Raw genomic sequence first — 16,571 nt, 5'->3', positions numbered from 1 at the left:
TGGCACACAGGAGGTGTGCATAACAAAAGGTGTCATTTTAGAGGTAGGATATCATCATACATATGACTAGCATGTGAAAATAGCTGTATGGGAATATATCAGCACAAACATAACCTAAATGCAGGGGTCATACAGTAGCACTGATGCATAGTGATGTGTAACAGTGCTGTACAACACACTAAATAGCATACAGCAGCATAAGTGCTAACAAACATGACAAGGGCCGACCAGCCTGAAGCATACCACATGCAAGTCTCATATCACATACCTGACATGGAATGTCACTCATAAGGCAATGCTAAAATACAATGTCAGTTAGAGGTTAGAATATGCTCAGTCATGAAGAGCATTAATGACAGTCAGTGTGCATCCACCATGGAACATGCAGAATTGTTTAGGATACAACGAAATGGGCATATATATGTGTGGAATCAAGAAGATACAGGATGGCACACGTGTGAGGTACATGTCAGCAAGAAGATAACAAAGGGAAAATTGTCCACACAAGTGCATTTAGTGCTGAGGTTGAGGCATGTACTGTACCATATTAAAATGGCATAAGTCACACAAGTGTGCAAATGGAGGCATATCTATGCATGCGGGAATGGCAGATAACAAGGAAATGTCTAATGTAACAATCAATGCTGCATGACTAAGGTAACATGCAGTTAATCATTGAAATGTGTTAACTAGTAAGATATGCAGATATGGAAGCATGGAGATTGTTATATAGAGCATTGATGACATCACTACAGATATGGAAGTACGGAGATCGTCAGCTAGCACATTGCTGACATCTATAGATATATGGAAGCATGGAGATCATTAAATAGAGCATTGCTGACATCTGTACAGATATGGAAGCATGGAGATCATTAAATAGGGCATTGCTGACATCTGTACAGATATGGAAGCATGGAGATCGTCAAATAGAGCATTGCTGACATCTATACAGATATGGAAGCATGGAGATCATTAAATAGAGCATTGCTGACATCTATAGAGATATGGAAGCATGGAGATCATTAAATAGGGCATTGCTGACATCTGTACAGATATGGAAGCATGGAGATCATTAAATAGGGCATTGCTAACATCTGTACAGATATGGAAGCATGGAGATCGTCAAATAGAGCATTGCTGACATCTATACAGATATGGAAGCATGGAGATCATTAAATAGAGCATTGCTGACATCTATAGAGATATGGAAGCATGGAGATCATTAAATAGGGCATTGCTGACATCTATACAGATATAAAACCATAAAAATAGGTGTGGACCTCGTGGGTTTCTGATCCTGAGTGATGCCTGCCCGGAGGGAAGGAATAACCAATTTTACAATGCCTTTCAATCTTGATCCTAAACGGTGAACAGATTTCCACATGTAGTCGGTGGTGGAGCTAGCTCTAAAAAGAGCTGTCTTAGCCCTGTGGGCAGCTGGAGCTCTATATAAAGCTGTTACAGATCTCTATGAGCTCTGAGAAGAGCTGCTTTGTGTTTTGAATGCCCCTTCGGGCAGATGCGGTAGTTCTAAAAAGAACTGTTTTGTTTGGTTCACCGAATCTGTGTCTGTGCCTCTGGCTGGTCTTACCGGAACTGCTACAGATTTCTGTGAGCTCTGAGAAGGGCCGTTTTGTGTTTTGAATGCCCATTCAGGTGTTGGTGGTAGCTCTAATAAGAACTTTTTTGTTTTATTCTTCAATGTGTCTCCAGTTGCTCCTACCAGAGCTTATACAGATCTCTGTGAGCTCTGAGAATAGCTGTTTGGTATACTGTGAGCTCTGAGAAGAGCTGTTTGGTGCAAGGTGCAGATCCATGTGAGCTCTGAGAACAGCTGTTTTGTGTATGGACACAATGGGCTCTGGGAAGAGCTGCTGTTGTGTCCTTTGGTGTTCCGCTGTGGTGTCGATCTCCTTTGTCCTTCTTCTTGAACAGATCTTCGGTTCTTTTGCTATGTGTAAGTCCTAAAAAGGACTATTTGTGCGCTCCCCAAGCGCTGGTCAGAATGACCTGAGTGCTGTTGCTGTGTTGCTTTTATGCTACTGTGGAGGGGCGTGGTTGAGAGATATCCAATGAGAAGTGACTAGTTGGGGGTGTGGCCCTGGTAGGCCTACAAGGTGAAGACGGACCTGGTTGGAAGCATCTCATTCCTCTTATTTTAGTTCCTTTTTGTTATCCAGCTTCTAGTTCATATGTGCCATTCCTAACCTCTAGCAATGTGTTGGAGCCTTTAACTTTGTCACGATTATACCTATGTTTAAAAAAACTGTAATAAAACTTAAATTTAACCAAAAAATAAAAATTAATGTTGTTGTGTCTTTCGGCTTTTCCCAGTTACGGGTCGCCACAGTGGAACTCTGGTCCGCTAAAGATTGGCAGTAGATTTTTACGTGCCGAGTTGCTGGCCCTGACGCACAACCTTCAAAGAAAGTACACCCATTCATGCATGTCTCCACACAGAAGATGCTCTAGCTGAGAATCGAACTGGACAATGTCTTACTGTGAGGTGACAACTCTACTGCAGCATCACCACCACAGTCAAAAAATAAAAATGAATAAAAATTAAAATTAAATTTAAAATTTTATAATTAAAATTAAACTGTAAAACAGAGATCTTGGGCAATATTCTGGGGTTACTGACTATAGTTCTAAATTTAGACTTGCCATTACCATCTGTAAAACGTTGGAAGCAAGCTTGGTTTTGAGAAAGATTCTGAGATGTCCAGCACTTTCGGGGCAGATAGGAAGGTAGCCTGTCTCCTGCTCCTTCATCAGGGAGAGCGTACATTAAGTAGTAAAAAAGTTAAATGTAGTTTGACATTGAAATTGTACCTTTTAAATTAAAAATAATTAAAAGTTGAGCTAACAATTGTAACTTTTGTGAGGGCTGATACATTAACTTACTGCAATTTTAGTTCTGCTTATAAACACTTATTGTTCAAAAATTTTTTTTATTGTTCAAAAATGAATACATTATGCCTTATACCTGTGAGAAAACACTGAGCGAAATAGATAGTATCTCTTACGAGGAGCCGATTAGTTGTAATTAGCATGGTTAAGTGCCCTGAGGTTCAGGACTGGGGTGATGGTCTCCATGCAGTTGAGACCTGGAGGGTGCCTTGCTTCAAGTTGTATCTGCCAGATAATAATCTTGAATTGAAGTCCCTATTGAAAGGGATCTTCTCCAGCTGTTCGAGTATCAAGAGCTTAAATCTTTTGTGTCCTGGTTTTTTGTTGTGTGTGTTGCTAGTTTATTTGTCAGTATCTTGTGCCTGATGTAATATAGCTGTTTGGCAATCCTGGTTTTGAGGGCATTGATGGTCTTGCCCATGTAGAAGGCTTGACATTTGCAGCAGTTTGCTCTGTAGACAACACCTTCTTTGTTGCAGCCTCCGAATGCTCTTGTGGTTATTATTTTTTTGTTGTTGGGGCAGTAGAAGCAGTCCGTGCCTGCCATGTATTTACAGTAGAAGCAGGGGGATAAGTCACTACATGGATAGGTGCCATATCTGTCGAGTTGTCTTGGTGGGGTTCTCTCGAGGTGGTCTTTTAGTTTGGGTCCTCTTTTCATCGTGAACCCTGGTGCTTCAGGGAAGATGTGTCCAAAAGATCTGTTTGAAGTGATGATGGTCCAGTTTACACAGATGATCTTTTGTATGTCCTTATAGTCCATGGAGAAATGTAAAATAAAGTTGAGCCTATATTTGTTTTCATACCTGATTTTAGTCCCAAGGCTCTGTTGAAGTATGAGTGTTTTTTCCTTTCTGTTGTTCATGATGGGGTCCAGAATCTTTTGCAGAGTTCTGTCCATGTAGGCTCTGGCCAGGAAATCATTTCCCAGGTCTTTAATGTTGTGGAGAAAGTTGTTAAGGTCTTTGGTGATTCTGGAGATTCTGAGTCCCTGTGATTTTATCACATTTCTTTTGAGCTTGTACGGGTGTTTGCTGCTGCTGTGGACCAAAAGGTTTACTCTTGTAGGTTTCCTGTACAAGTTGTGGTTGAAGTCATTGCTGCTGGTGTTCTTGGAAAGGAGCAGGTCCAGGAATTTGACTTGTATTGGGCTGGTTTTGGTGGTGAACTTGAGGAAGCTGGTGCTGCTGTTGATGTGGTCTAGGAAGTCCTGTAGTTTCTGGGGGGGGGGTCCCATTCCAAACTAAAAAGATGTCATCAATGAAATGGAAGTAGCACCCCATGTCCTTGTAGAACTCCAAGTTGTATACATGGTCTTCTTCCCATTTTCTTAAAGCCATGTTAGCTAGACTTGGGGCCATGGCTGCTCCCATTGCAATTCCTGTGGTTTGTCGGTAGGTTTGACAGTTGAAGCGGAAGTAGTTGTTGTTGAGAATAAATGAGAGGATTTTTCCAAATTTGTCTGTTTCTCCAATAACTGTTGCACTGAGTTTGTTGTAGGCCTCTATCATCACCCTGATGCAGTAATCATGTGAAAGCACTGTGTAAAGGGCCTCCACGTCGATGGTGACTAAAATGGCTTCTTCTGTGAGGCGAATGTCCTTGATTCTGTTGAGAAGGTCCATAGAGTCCTGAATATATGAGGGATTCTTTTCTGCCAGTGGTTTTGAGTGTGAAATCCATGTATATTGCTAGAGGTTCTGTACTTCCTCTTCCACTGGCAATCACTGGTCTGTATGGCGGGTCATTGAGGTTTTTGTGGGGTATTGGTATCCCGAAGAACTGAGGTAATTTTGGGTGTGTGACATTTAGGAAATCAAGTAGGTCGTCGCTGAGGAGCCCCTCTGCCCAAAGTTCCTTCAGTGTGTTCTTGACCGCGAGGTAGGCTGTTGTGATGTGGTCGGTGTCTCTCTTTTTATAAAATGTGGGGCTTTTCAGCATCATCATGATCTTATGGTTGTAGGTACAGGTGTCCGTGACTAGGATGCCTCCTCCCTTGTCTGCTTTCATTACTCTCCTGCTACTTTCCTGGCTTAGTTGCTTTAGCGCTTCCATTTCCACTTTGGAGGCATTATAGATCCGCTTTTGGGGGGGGGGGTAGGAGATTCTTTAGGTCCTTTTCGCATTTGTTCTGGAAAGTGCTGATAACTTGGTTCTGTGGTGGGCAAAAGTTGCTTGGTCTTTTCCAGTTGACCTCCCTTAGGGCATGGGTATCTAGTCTGTTGTTGTTTTTTCCTTTCTGAAAAAATAAAAGTTTGACTTGTAGTTTCCTTGTCCATAGCCTGAGGGCTATGATGGTCTGGGTGAAGTTGGCCCACTTGGTGGGGATGAAGGTGAGACCTTTCTGTAGTACCCTCAGTTTGTTGTGGGTAAGTGGTTTTTGGGAGTGGTTCCAGACCACTGGTGGTTCGATTTTACCAGTCTGTTTTGTAGAAGATTGTCCGGAGGTTGCCAGAGGTTGGATATGTCCCTGATTCCTCTCCATGATCTGTCCCTCTTCTCTTGGAAGGGGGTTGGGGAGGTTAACCTAGGTGGTTGGTAATGGTCCTTTCTGTGTGAACCCTGTGGAATGGTACGGGGATTCGTCGGTGTGGCTGCTGTGTTGGTGGGTGATGTCATCTGAAGGTTCTGTTTGCCTTCTGCTTGTGCCACCATCATTTGTGTTTCCTTGTTTGGGGATGGCTCTATGTGTGGTTTGGTCATTTTCCATTTTTTTGTCTTTGTTCTCCTGTGGGTGTTTGTCACTGCTGTGGTCCACTTTGTTGTTGGTATTGGGGGTGGGTCTCACTTTGTTTGATCCTGTTGCTTTGGTGGTCTCCGTTGTGATTCTGTGGTCGTTGTTTAGAGGGTATCTTGTTGTTAGTACCTTATCTGTGTCCCTGGGTGCTATGCCCTCTGGAAAATGCTGGTGTCGTTTGCTGTCTGTGTCCCTGGGTGCCCTGCCCTCTGGAAAATCCTGGTGTTGTCTGTTGTTGTGGTTCCTGTGCAGTTCCTGTTGCAGGTCGTTCATGTCCCTGGCCAGTTTTTTTCAATTTTCTGCTTTTGATTTTGTTTTTGAAGTTGGCAAGTTTTTCTTTAATGGTATTGAATGCCCTGTCAGTGTCCGCATTTGTTGGACAATTCTCTTCACACTCTGTTATTGCTTGGATGTTTTTTGTTTGCTGAGTGTGGTTGTGCTCCAGGAGGGCATCAATTAGTTGGAAGCTGGTGTTTGTCAATATGGATTGCCACAGGTCTTGTAGTCTTTTGTTTTTTCTTCTTATCAGTGGTTTCTTGTATATTTTGAGACCTTTGGGATTACATTTTTGGTTTTGTATTGACTCAGATAGAAAATGTGCCATTTAGTGCAAATATAGTTTTTAAGGTGCTCCTCTAGATTTGTATAGGAGCCACCATTCGGATTGGGTCTGAATGAGGGGAGGTTGGAATCTTGAGTCCATTCTGGTGTTGTTGAGAAATCCTTATACTTGGAGTTGTTCATCGTCCTTTTTTGAGGAATCACCTATTTAAACCCCGGGCCTCTGTAAGGTCCAGAAAAAGTGTAATAAAACCACAAAAATAGGTGTGGACCTCTTGGGTTTTGATCCTGAGTGATGCCTGCCTGGAGGGAACGAGAAACCAGTTTTACAATGCCTTTCACTCTTGATCCTAAATGGTGAACAGATTTCCAAGTGTAGTCGGTGGTGGAGCTAGCTCTAAAAAGAGCTGTTTTAGCCCTGTGGGCAGCTGGAGCACTATATAGAGCTGTTACAGATCTCTATGAGCTCTGAGATGAGCTGTTTTGTGTTTTGAATGCCCTTTCAGGCAGATGCGGTAGTTCTAAAAATAACTGTTTTGTTTGGTTTACCGAAGCTGTGCCTGTGCCTCCGGCTGGTCTTACCAGAGCTGATATAGATTTCTGTGAGCTCTGAGAAGGGCCGATTTGTGTTTTGAATGCCCGTTCAAGTGTTGGTGGTAGCTCTAATAAGAACGTTTTTGTTTTATTCTTCAATGTGTCTCCGGTTGCTCTTACCAGAGCTTATACAGATCTCTGTGAGCTCTGAGAAGAGCTGTTTGGTGTACTGTGAGCCCTGAGAAGAGCTGTTTGGTGTAAGGTGCAGATCCACATGAGCTCTGAGAAGAGCTGTTTTGTGTATGGACACAATGGGCTCTGGAAAGAGCTGCTGTTGTGTCCTTCAGTGTTCCGCGGTGGTGTCAATCTCTGTTGTCCTTCTTCTTGAACAGATCTTCAGTTCTTTTGCTATGTGTGAGTCCTAAAAAGGACTATTTGTGCGCTCCCCAAGCGCTGGTCAGAATGACCTGAGAACTGTTGCTGTGCTGCTTTTATGCTACTGTGGAGGGGGTGTGGTTGAGAGATGTCTAATGAGAAGTGACTAGTTGGGGGTGTGGCCCTGGTAGGCCTACAAGGTGAAGACGGACCTGGTTGAAAGCATCTCATTCCTCTTATTTAGTTCCTTTTTGTTATTATCCAGCTTCTTGTTCATATGTGCCATTCCTAACCTCTAGCAATGCATTGGAGCCTTTCTACTAAAACTTAAATTTAACCAAAAAATAAAAATTAATAAAAATTAAAATTAAATTTAAAATTAAATTTAAATTTAAAATTAAACTGTAAAACAGAGATCTTGGGCAATATTCTGGGGTTACTGACTATAGTTCTAAATTTAGACTTGCCATTACAATCTGTAAAACATTGGAAGCAAGCTTGGTTCTGAGAAAGATTCTGAGATGTCTGGCGCTTTTGGGGCAGATAGGAGGGTAGCCTGTCTGTCGCTCCTTCATCAGGGAGAGCATACATTAGGTAGTAAAAAGTTAAATGTAGTTTGACATTGACATTTTACCTTTTAAATTAAAAATAATTCAAAGTTGAGCTAATAATTGTAACTTTTGTGAGGGCTGATACATTAACTTACTACAATTTTAGTTCTGCTTATAAACACTTATTGTTCAAAACATTTTTTTATTGTTCAAAAAATGAATACATTATGCCTTATACCTGTGAGAAAACAGTGAGAAAAATATTTAGCATATCTTACTAGGAGCTGATTAGTTGTAGTTAGCATGGTTAAGTGCCCTGAGGTTCAGGACTGGGGTGATGGTCTCCATGCAGTTGAGACCCGGAGGGTGCCTTGCTTCAAGTTGTATTTGCCAGATAAGTTCTTTTTTCTCTAATCTTGAAATGAAGTCCCCGTTGAAAGGGATCTTCTTCAGCTGTTTGAGTATCAGGAACTTAAATCTTTCATATCCTGTTTTTTTGTTGCGTGTGTTGCTAGTTTATTTGTCGGTATCTTGTGCCTTATGTCATATAGGTGTTTGGCAATCCTGGTTTTGAGGGCATTGATGGTCTTGCCCACGTAGAAGGCTTGACATTTGAAGCAGTTTGCTCTGTCAACAACACCTTTTGTGTTGCAGCCTCCGAATGCTCTTGTGGTTATTATTTTTTTGGTGTTGGGGCAGTAGAAGCAGTCCGTGCCTGCCATGTATTTACAGTAGATGCAGGGGGATAAGTCGCTACATGGATAGGTGCCGTATCTGTTGAGTTGTCTTGGTGGTGGTCTCCTGAGGTGGTCTTTTGCTGACATCAGTATCTGAATCAACATGTAAGAATGACAAATACATCCAACATATCAAAACCTGAAGGTAGTCACTTAAGTCAGATAAATGATCAGAAAAACACTGTGGCATCAGACATTTGAGAAACTACTTACAGAGGGATTAGTCAGTGGTCAGTGCAGCGATCATCAATGCCACAGGGTCGCAATAACACAACAGGATACACATCACATCAATTGTCAGTGTTACTCTTTTGCAATCTAGTGTGCCATTATTGATGACTTATACTGCAGTCATGGCTGCCCATGCCCTGTCTGGAAACACTCATCCCATGATGATCGACTGAGTAGCTGGATGTGGTGACACTAGCATTTTTGGGCACAGTGTGGGTAGGATCAGTAGTGCAATGTGTCTTTCCAAATGTGACTGCATTTTGTATAGTAATGAAGAGAATTACACATAACTTGTCCTCCATGAAAATATGTTTTAGTCTTTTTTCACAGAACACTATGAACATCAGAAAGTAATGAACACTGTATTCCACAACAGCAATGCAAGCAGGTGACAGCTTTCTTTTGAGAAGATAGCTTTCAGGCAGCCATATCTCACAGTGAGATTAGCTAAGCACACATACCTTTTAAGTACCATTTTTTCTATGCATAATTAATGAGGTTTATTAGCACTCAGTGTTTTAGAATTTGATTAGCAAATGTCTACGCAAGTTCTTGAATCTCAGCACATTAAACAATAGTTCAGTGTAAGTGTACAGTCCTCAGTGCAACTGCCCAATACAATAGGTATCAGTCAATATGAATATCCGTAATACGTTTCTCATGCTCAATAGTCTGCTACCATTGTGTATGGACCGATTTTAAAATGTGATATTGATACATATTTTTATCATACCATTGTGATCTGTGAACTGAGTGGGACCACTATTACCATGTTTTGGAAGGCATTCTACCAAAAGCTTCTACACCCATGCCAAGAATGCTGATGGACAGGAGGCCCCAGGGAATCTTGATGCCATCCTAGACTGAAGAGGAGACAAGACAGATGCTCACCATCTATGCTAAATATGAACAGAGGATGCATGCATGCCCAAGGAACATCTCTATGATCAACATGTGGAACAGGATAGCAAGGGAGCACTGTGGATGAACTGGGATCTTCCGGTCTGGAATGCAAGTCTGCCACTGCTGTGATGATCTACACCTGAATGACATGAACAATCCTCATTGGAGGGTCACAGAGATTTGATGCCAGCCATCTGATGCCTATGGTAAGTTACGTAGTCTACACCTTAACACCTACGGTATCATTTCACCTACCTGAACTGGGAATTGCTTGTGAAAAGCTTATTGTGTGCTTATTTGATTGGCCTTAGGCCAAACCTAGCTTAAAAGATACTTTTTCAGCTTATGTATAAGACTCAGGTTTGATGAGTCCTGTTTCACTTAATCAAATCTGCTCTGTGTTTGGTGATGTTTTTGAGGAATTTGCTTGCATCTGAAGCCATCCTTGGCAAGAAAAAACAATTTAAGCATTATTTGTTTTTTACAATATATTTTCACTGCATTATTGAAGATTCCTGTGCTAGTTATTACTTTCCCTGCATGTGCTTAGAGTTTTAAGCTATATTTTTCCACTGCTGTAAGGAATGCTGTTCTGCAGTTGCATGTGCTCTAAATACATTGGATCTGTTATTGCCAGTACTGTTAAGCTTCTATTCTGTGACTCCCTAACACTTGGGCTCCAAACCAGTCAATTTTCCATTAAGAGGGTTAAAAGTCTGCACCCTTGTGGTTGAAGAGGACTGATTTCACATATATGAGCTGGAAATTGCTGGTGGCAAGCTTATTGTGTGCTTATTTGATTGGCCCAAGGGCAAATCTAGTTTAAATGTTGCTTTTTTCAGCTTGTATACAAGTCTCATGTTTTTGCAGCTCTTCACTTCCCTCAATTGCAGTTAACAGTGTCCTCTATACTCACAAGCACCTAGAAATTGTATTTTTCCTACAAAAGCTATCTCTGAAATTTCTCACAGTCCTACACTGTTGAGGGAGCAACTGGTTTGCTCACTGAGCAGCATTGCTGCATTGCTATATCAGTTAGTTGTAGAGTACACTACTTAAAGCAGTCAAACTTCCTCCAGTTGCAAACACCCTGATTCTATTCCCAAGAAAACCCATATTAAGAACTAGCTCTAACTAAAGACCAGACACATAGACCCACATATGTGGAGGTGCTCACATGTAACTTACCCAAACATCAAAGGCCTCCCAGATGCTGTCCTCAGTGATTCCACATGCACATAAACAAGATAAGTCCCACCACAACACATAAAACTACTCCACATAGTATCTCAACTACTGAGCACATAAGGAGTAACAGCACATACCCCAATATTTTGGTCATAGGAGATGCCATTGTGAGACACACACTGATGTCCCTCTCACCAGAATGACTAAATAGAAAGCCACAGTCAGTTGTCTGTCAGGGTCCAGAATTCACCAGATTATCCAAGCACTTAGGTCACTAAACCACAAGTACCAGTATGACTCAATCATAGTCCATGTGGGTATAAATGACAAGTACCCCTACCCCCGGACTATTTGAAGAGAGACATGACTGAGTTCTTAGAATATGTGTCGCAGACTGGTATGAGCCTAGCACTGAGCAGCATTCTTTCTACCTTTTCCAAGGATGATGCAACAATACCAACAGAAAATACTTGACTTTAATACTTGGCTTAGCTAATGGTGTCATTCTAAGGGGGTCCAATATTTTTCAGCCTGGGAGGAAATGATTTACAGGCCATGCTGCTTTGTCAGGAGATGGTCTGCACTTGTTGCACTAGGCTTTTGGATACTGGTCAAATCATTATCCACCGCTATGGTGCCTTTTTAGGCATTGCCAAACAGATAAACATTGTAACATAGCAAAATCTACTCAAGACAAACTAAATGTATTCTTGCTCAATGCTAGGAGTCTCAGCAAAAAAATACACCCCTTGGAATTACTCCTCACCTTGGAGAATGCTGACATCTGTACAGTTACTGAAACATGATTCAAAGCCATGGAAAGCACCATGGCAGTGCAAGGCTATAATGCCTTCCATGCATTCAGACCACCCACTGCACATGAAAGGACAAAAGGTGGAATGTATATCATTCTACATAAAAGATAAGCAAATGTCAATACTGGCCAAACAATATGACAAGCTTGAGTTATTCCATGTCCAGCTAACACTAGATAAAATCCCTTACAATATCCTTGCTAGCTGCAGGTCCCCCAGCATGACCCAGGAAAACTATACCTCATACATGAACATACTAGAATATCTTACCATTCATTCTAACACTGTAATCATGAGTAATTTCAACTACCACTCCATTAACTAGAATTTTTTTTACAGCCACTAGCATGCAGGCTCAAACATTTCTAGACTTTGTCCTGGAACAGCTAGGCTGCACTCCCATTAGGGATAAAAGTATCCTAGACCTGGGAATCACAAACATGGGAGAACATTGTACCCTCCAAGTGTAATGTCCTCACTTGTTAGATTGGATCAGAAAGTGGTTTCCTATGAAATAAATATAAAGTTATAACCCCATCTAACCCCAGAACCTTTAATAACTTTTCTATAGTTAACTACCTTCTATTAAGTGATGGCATATGTAATTTCCAAGCTCCCCCAAACCCACAAAATATGCAGACTTACACAGAGGTGTACACAAAAGCACTGTAACAACCATATAAACAGCTGCAGAGAAAAGGCAGTACCAGATCAAAATAAACCTTGGCCAAACTGCAAAAACAAGTCACCCTTGTGGACTCCTGGTATAAATAAGTTGTACAACAAAAGAAATGAAATCTTGTCTAGATGTAGGAGAGGATGTGCACAGCAGCTTAAATACAGTTATATGTATTTAGAAAACTGGCTATATCAGGAATAATATCAAATAACACAGGATTTACAAAATATCATTGCTAAATTGCTAATTTAATCTTAGCATCAAATGGACAGTATGTTAGCCTCAAAGACTGAAAAGAAAAACATCTTTGCATGGTGCAGTTGCCTTGAAGAATGTTTGCAATCGACAGGTGGGTACTGTATGATATTAAGAGGAACTTGTCCTAATAAGCAGGACTGACAGATAACAATAACAGCAGTTGTTTTAGCTACTAAGGAATGTTCAGTCACCGTTATCTATTAAAGTGTATGCAACTTCTTTCCAGAATGTATCCACTGCAGCTCTACAATTTATCAAAAACTTTAATGCAGTCACACAATAGGACCATACTTTCAAATACCAATAATGCAAGTGAAAGAACTTGCCAGAATGTTTCTTTTTATAACTTTTATTTGATGTTCCTATATACTCTTTGGTGGAATTATTGTTATCTGTGTTAGCTTATGAGGTACTAAAACAGTGTAGTTTTTCATTAAACATTTTCCTGGGCAGATAATATTCATCTTTTAGTACCTTCTGTAATAAAGCTCCTTAAATTATATCTGTTTTCTTGGTCAGTTTCCCATGCAAGTTATAATTTCAAATTACCCATAAAAAATATCTCTAAATTATCATCTGTCTCAAAAGGTGGTAAATCATTTCTAACAAGGTTTAATAAAAATGTTGCTTAAGTTAGGGAATCAATGTCTCAGAAATGTCTATGATGTCTTGTCATTTCTTACAGCTTCATCAGAAAAGGTCTGTAACTGCTAGCAGTTCCAGTGATTCTGCACTTCTTACAGACTAGTTCATAATGTCAGACCTGATAACAATATGCAATGCAGTAGGAATACGTGTTTTTTTTTTTTTTTTGCATTTGTTAGGCTTCCTTTGTAAGAATAAACCAAGAGACACTTATTTTCTCTGTTTAGTGGTGTGGTTGAAAATTTTCAGTCCGTAGGACATCTACGGGACAAATTGTTTCAGAAAGTTACCATTTTGGGGCAGTGGGAGCAGAAGGATGACATACTTCTTTTGGTTTCAGGGATAATATTCATAGTAATGTATATCTTATCTTTCTTCATGATTTAATTGATGCTGAAAGCAAAACTGACCCACAGAATAATATTATTTTTATAATTTTCACTTCATTTTGTCACTCTTTATTACTATACCGTCACATGAATTGTTGGCCTTGTTTATTGCAGCCCATAATATTTTTTCTTTGAATTCTAGCTTGCCTCAAAAAAGTGGTACTCTCTCTTGTGGGAGAAATTAGATCTGTGAGCTTGTTTTGATCTACTTGCAAAAAGGTCTAGCTTTTCCAACCTTTCCTTTATAATATACAATATGGTTGAAATGTCTTGGTTTCATAATAAATAGTTACATTTGTACCAAATAAATAGAACAACTTCCTCACTTTAATTCCAATACAATCTCTTCCATTTTCCCCCACTGTTACTGTGCTTTCTGTGATTAATGAGGATTGACAATGGGTATAACAGACATGTAACAACATTGTTCCTATTTTGTAATCATTTACAATATGAAGCCCTTGACCTGACCTGCAGTGATATTGCAAAGGATAATTTATTAAATCTGTCACCATTCAATAGTACATTAGTTCTTATGACACCATCATGTAAAATATGTCTCTGTTTTGGTGTCTCATTCCAAGAAAAATGTTGTATAGGATCTTTTTAATCCCTCAGAGGCTGTCTTTATTGTGCTCTTGTTAATCAAGAGTAACTCATGGATGCATTGCATTTGTTAATCGGGTTAGTCCAACTGGGCATGTACATTTTTTCAGCAGAGGACCAGGGGCAAAAGCCCCAAAAAATAATATTATATAGAATAATACAAATGTAAACAATAAAAACAAACAAAATAAATAGCTGCAGAGTAACAAGTCAAGCAGATTATCCATAAGCAGAGCATATATAATATAATAAATATAAGCGTTAACAAATTGTACTAGAAAGTGCTTTAAGGACAAAAATTGAAACAGGCAAGAAATTTGAAGTGCAACCTGAGAGCAATGTCTGGTTAAGTGACTTGCTCAAGGTCACACATTTAGCAAATGAGGGCTGATGAAATCAAACTCTATACCATAGGAGTTAAAGCTTGCAACCGTAACCTCTGCACTAACTGCCAGACTTCTGTTTGGTTCAGGTCTAATTACCAAGACGTAATACAACATACTGACATTACAAAAGCACAGGGGTAGTGAAATGCAATTGATGTGGAGTAGTAGCATTCTGGAAGATGTTCTGGACACTGTAATGTTGTTTTTTTCACATGTAGGTACTGCTATCACCTAAAAAAACAAGTTTTCTCATCAACAGGCAGGGATGTTCAAAGTTTAGGTGACAGCTTGTGCATGCAACAGTTGACTGGCTCTCATTGCTTCCTCATGGCTTTACTGAAAGTGAGAAGGTTTTGGTTCACAATGATAATAGCAAGGTCTTAGTTGTTAAAGAGACACATTACCTTACCTGTACACCTGCAAATTACTTAATATTTATTAGTTCAAATCCTCCTTTAAAGAGAAAAATGTTGAGTTAAGGGAGTAAGTAGAGATCCTCCATTGCAGAGACACACAAGAGGGTGACATGAGGCTGTGTAACTGAAAAATAAATAGTTTATGGTTTGGACTTTATTGGCAGGAAGTAAGATTTAATGAGGTGAAGAAAGACACATAGAGGTATACGGCAGTGGTCTGGTTGCAAATCTTCATGACTAAAATAGCAGCTAAGCAGTGTGGGAAGCTAGATATTCCATAAAGATGTAAATCACCCATTTGGGAAATGAATTAATGCAGTACAGGTGGTGTAAATGGAAAGGAACCATACAGAAATAAAAGGACTAGCCTGTCCATATAGTTAATGATGTCACGGTCCTCCACATATTTTGGTTCAACACAGCTGATCAATATTTGCAGAGCTTAGGGATTTGGCTATAACAATGAGTGAAACTCACTTGCAGGGATATACTGCACTTTGTAGTCATCTGCTAGAATTCAGAACTGGAGTCCTAAGAAATACATTTGCCTTATGTTTAACATGGAAAATGGCAGACTATTGGACATGCTGGCAGCACCTACCTGGGAGGAGCATGATGATGATGATGCTGGCAGCACCTGCCTGGGAGGAGAATGATGATGATGATGCTGGCAGCACCTACCTGGAGGAGCATGATGATGATGATGGGATTAATCTACAGAACAGTAATGGCGAGGAAGTTCATAATCCAGGTATGGACATTTTTGACTCTTAATAAACTAGAAAAAGAACTAACATGCATGAAAGGGCTATTTTGGGAGCAAATTTTCTTACATCAAAGTCTAGATAAGAAGAGACTGCCTAGTGGGCTGCGCCTTAACAAGAAGTCTATGTGAAATGGTATGGATGAAACCCTGATGGCTGAATGGTTTGTTACCTTAAATAATAAATAACTAAAGCTGTAATCTCAGAGCTGGAGACAGCTATATTAAATGAGAACTACAAAGGTCTTGATGTGAGGTTTGATTCTCTGAGAAAGAGGGTAAAAGCTTTGAATAATCCATTAAAGAACATAAGCCAAAGAAGATAAAAAGGGATCAGGATGATAAGGATGACCCTGAGAGATTTAATAAAACAAAAAACAAGAATGAAGACAGAGAATTTTTTTAACTACAACAACTATAGATGTGGTAACTGGAGATTAAACAGAGGCTACAAAAGATACCACCTGCAACCCCAGCATGTTTTTTGAGAGGGAAATTGATGCAAAGAAATGGCCAGAGACATGATACAGATGGAACAAGTTCCCCAACCACCAACATCTTTGCAGATACCCTTTGCTACCAGCACACCTTGGAGTTCCAATGAGGGGCAGGGTTACCTAGATCACAATCAGACCCAGAATCACAGAATGGGCTAAAACTGTCAGAGAGAAATGGTGGAAGAACACCTGAACCAGAACCAACACCAGATCCAGAACTGACAGGACAATTGAGACCAAAGACAGCATGGCTACCAAGAGCAGCATTTGGAACACCAAGACCCACACCACCAAGAGGGACATTACCATCAGTACAGATATCAACAACACCAACAGGAACAGTACCAATACCATTGTCAGGACCAACATCAGGGCTCCAAAGGAGGA

This window comes from Protopterus annectens, chromosome 3.part0 (genome assembly GCF_019279795.1).
Source record: "Protopterus annectens isolate FY-2018-M chromosome 3.part0, PAN1.0, whole genome shotgun sequence".
Lineage (NCBI taxonomy): Eukaryota > Metazoa > Chordata > Ceratodontiformes > Protopteridae > Protopterus > Protopterus annectens.
The sequence above is the reverse complement of the archived record's forward strand: the minus strand, read 5'-3'. Positions refer to the sequence as shown.